Below are 4,849 nucleotides of genomic sequence, written 5' to 3' on the forward strand. Positions count from 1 at the left end.
GTCTTCGGCAGATACGCAGTCCCTAGCGTATTTGCTGAGCCTCACAAACTTACACTCATACTCTATTACTGTCATTTGGCCTTACTTTAATTCAAGAAATTCTTCTTTTTTCTGGTCTATAAATCTCTGGCTAATATACTTTTTACGAAACCCTTCCTGGAAAAGTCCCAAGTTACCCTCTCCTTCAATACGACCGATATGAGCATTTTCCACTAGTGATAAGCTGAGTTTTTTAAGAGTGACACCACACATTTCATGCACTCCTCATGGGTGCACGACAGCTCATTGAATACCCTGATGGTATTTTCAAGCCAGAATTCTGCCCTTTCTGGGTCATCATCAATATTGGCTCGAAATTCCTCGCCGCCTTGCTTTCAAATTCTATCAACTGGAGGCTTTTCCCTTCTAATCATTTCCACCACTTAGGGAGCTATAGGGGTAGGTTGAGGGATTGAAGGGGCTGGAGGAGGTAGAGTGTTCGGGTTTACACGAACAAACTCTGAATACCATGTGTTAATCACGTGGAGGTAGGCTTCTGTAGCCCTCTGCCGTGACTAAATGTCACGGGCCCACTTTTAACTGGCACGGTCCCTTCAGCGAAAGTTGGTGCATTACTTTCTACATCATCTACCACTGCTCCGTCGAGATCCATTTACTATATGAAAACACAATTTAGATTCGTCAGGAGTAGTCACACTGTCACAATGTATTTATGGCATGTATAGCTAGACTCGTACACTCACTGTGTTAGTCTGAAATTCAACTAAATCGTAGCTCTAAAACCACTAAATGTAACACCCCTAACCCGAGTTCAACGCTAGAATAGGATATGAGGTGTTACTGGACTTGAACACATACATACAAACATTTTTGGGTCACAAAAATTCGCACAAATTTTAAAACTTGCAAACTTCCCCTTGATCCTAATATAGACCTACGAGGCCCAAAACACGCTTTGGAAATAGTTCGGGAATAAACTAAACACTTTAGAAAACTTTGTAAAATTTTGAAGCAGGTAGGGGCACACGTCCATGTATCTTCTTAACATGGCCATGTTGAAGGCCCGTGTGGCTCACACGGCCTGAACATATCTGGACACGCCCGTGTCCCTAGCCCGTGCAAATTTAATTCTCAATTCAAACCTACAGCGATTTTTACACGACTTGGCACATGTCCGTGTCCCTCACACCACCATGACACGCCTGTGTCTTAGAGCTTGTACAAAAACCTTGACATTATGTTTCGGACATTAGCAACTCTTTAGGGTCACATAGCCATGGTACATGCCTGTGTACTAGGCCGTGTCCTCTACATGGTTGTGATACATGGCTGTGTCACCGCTCGTGTGGTTATTACTGGGCATTTTGTTTTGCCAAATTGAGGTGTAGCGGACACACGGCCTGACTACACACCCATGCCGTAGACCGTGTGTCACACACGGCCTAGACACATGCCCGTGTGGACAAAAACAAGGTTATCTACCAAGCATTTTTGCCACCCTTACTTGCACCAACCTTCACAACATCAAACATCTCCAAACCAGGCATAAACACACATAACCAAAAAAACCACAACCAAACATCCACATCCATGAGAATTTTCATCAAGTGCATTTAATAGTAATCAATATTAGCCAACATCAATGGCCTATACAAAATGAATATCACATCCATATGAGCCAACACTTGTGGCTAAACTAACATGACACCGCACAAAAAAAACAAGTCCCTATACATGCCACACTTAAAACATTTAAACTAGATATACCAAAAGCTTCAGGTGATAGTCTGATAGATGCCTCCGACGTCCCTTGATTCCCAATACTAGCTTGGCAGCACTATAAGAAAATGGAAAAGTGAGGGAATAAGCATAAAGCTTAGTAAGTTACAAGTAAATAATTAACATTAGTTTATCCAAATAACACCATACTCATAATATATCATACACTTGTGCAAGTTTCTTGATGACTATAGACATAACTTACTCATTTCTTCCTTACTATTCATATACATAACCCGAGCTCATTCTCATAAGTTTCGTGTAGGTACCTGTACCACTTGCAACACAATTATAACTTTTCTCAATCATGATATAATCTTTAAATTATGCTTTGAACCGATTGGAAAAAATAAATGGATATCCGATAAGCTTGATCGCGTTGATTTCGTGATAGGGTTTAAATTTTTGTGATTAATCATTCTTGAAACTAACTATTATCGCGATGTAGGCAAGTGTACCTATCGAATAGTGGTATAGTTTTAGCAAGACCAGATTGTCGAACCTAAAAGAACTAAAAGTACTAGTAATGATTGTCTTTTTATTATCTAGCCTATGAATAAAGAGGTTTTGTTTTTAACTAACTAATTATCTAAACTAAGAACTCACAGAGAATAGAATTGGGGAATTACTTTTGGGAGAATTATTGAATTAAGAAAATACCTAAGGAAAAATCCACCTCGACTGCACTTGTTATTCTGGCTCCGAATCAGATGATTTATTCATTTAACTTGTTCGTAGAGATCCCTAAGTTATGTTATTACCCCTATTCAAGACTAATAACGTCTAATCCCTAGATTGAATAATTGAGACCTTTCTCTAATTAACACCTTAGGGTTGCATTAACTCGATCTATGGATCCCCTTATTAAGTTTCACCCTAATCCGGCAAAATCTTGTCACCCTATGTCTAGGCGTGCAAACAACTCTGCTTAATTATGACCAATGTACTTTTAGACAGGGTCTATTCCTCCTCTGAATAAGAGCTTAGCTTGAATCAGTATCCTACGATATCAAAATAAGAATTAAGAACACATAATTAAGAACATGTCAAATATTTATCATACAATTCAGAAAATAATAACAAGATTCGTCTTAGGTTTCATTCCCCTTAGGTATTTAGGGGATTTAGTTCATAACTAGATAAGAAACATCTCAGAATAATAAAGAATACAAAACATAAAGAAAACCAAAAACTCCTGAAGGGGAAATTGAGGAGAGATCTTCAGTCTTGATGATGAATCCAGCTTCTGAGATGAATCAATCGGCTTCCTTGGAGTAATTCCTTACTCCCTATCCTGTATGTCTCATTTTCTTCCTCCTCTAGGGTGTATTTATAGGCTTTGTAGTGCCTAAGAGCCCTCAAAATTAGCCTTTTCTAAATTGGACTCAACTTGGGTTTGGCAGGGACACGCCCGTGTGCGATTACTCCAGGCTGTGCTCAAGCGTTCCAAATTGACACTGCTGTGTGGTCTGCCGGTATGAGGAGGTCCAGGCCATGTTGATTTCTTACTTTGGCCCATTTTCTCCGTTTTTGGCCCGTTTCTCGTTCCTTTCACTCTCCTATGCTCTTCTAAGTATAAAACATGAAATTAAAGCATTAGGAGCATTGAATTCACCAATTCTAATAGGAAATCATCCATAACATGTGTTAAACATGGGGTAAAAATATGTATAAATTACGGTTTATCAAAGCTTCATATGAAAGGGTGAGATGCTGATGCTATGTCCTAGACATGGTGTAACGCCCCGTACCCGAGACCGTTGCCGGAGTCGAACATGAGGTGTTAACGAACTTAATTTATTTACTTACACAGTTCATTTTAAAATTTCCAGACAAGCTAGCTAACTGCATCACAGTTACTTTAAAAATCATATCTCGAGTTCCAAAACTCGAAAACCGATTCCGTAAATTTTTCCTGAAAATATACTCATATGTCCATCTAAAAATTGTATTCTAGAATTTTTGGTCGAGCCAATTAGTACAGTTTATTAGTTAAAGTCTCCCTTATTTCAGGGTTCGACTACTCTGACCTTCATGCATTAAGACTTAGATATCTCCCTGTACAGAGCTTCAATACTTATGCTGTTTGTTTTTAATGAAACTATACTCAAAAAGGAATCTATACAAATAAATCATGACTTCTAATTGTCTCTGGTTAATTTATGGTAAATTTTCAAAATCATAATAGGGGATCCAGAAAATGCTCTGGCCCTGTTTCACGAAAACTTAAACATCTCATAAAATACAGCTCATATGATAGTTTCGTTTCTTTCATATGAAAATAGACTCATCAAGATTGATTACATAATTTATTCACTATTTAATTCCATTCCTACTATTTTTAGTGATTTTTCCAACTTACTTCACTGCTGCTGTCAGCATCTATTTTAAGGTAAATTTTACCTACTTCATAATTTTCCATGAATCAAATAGCAAATTGACATACATTATTATCAAGGGTAATCCCGATTAGCATGACGTACGTAGCACCAATAGGACGATGATTGGCCATTCCAATGGCTAGTCATTACCAAACATTTCCACACCACTTAATAACCATATCACAAGACCATAATGTTATACTTCAAAATATACGAGCCATTTTCGCATGGCTATACGAATACAAATTACCAAAGGGTACTTAATTAACAACAAGGGTCAGCCCTATACATGCCATTTTCAAAATTGAACTAAAAGAGTACCAAAAAGTGGCTTAGATAGTGTGGATGACTTCGACTTTGACACTTCCGAGTCCGGTAGCTGACGAACAAAATCTATATAACAGAGAATCAAAGTAACAGAGTAAGCATTTTAATGCTTAGTAAGTTCAAGTAATGAAATTATTTACGACTAAAGTATAGCGTTCATATGACTAAATGAATAGCTGCATATACGCATATTCCCAAAATCATACTTACTTCACACTTCAACCAGTATACTCATACACAGGGGATCAAACTGAACTAAAGGCCGGAAGTTGTTAAACAATAGAGCGAATACTATCTAAAAAGGAATTAACTTTTCCGATGCATATACGAAACATACCTTATCGTTTGGATTTTATGAGCGT

This window comes from Gossypium hirsutum, chromosome A13 (assembly GCF_007990345.1).
Source record: "Gossypium hirsutum isolate 1008001.06 chromosome A13, Gossypium_hirsutum_v2.1, whole genome shotgun sequence".
Taxonomy (NCBI): Eukaryota; Viridiplantae; Streptophyta; class Magnoliopsida; order Malvales; family Malvaceae; genus Gossypium; species Gossypium hirsutum.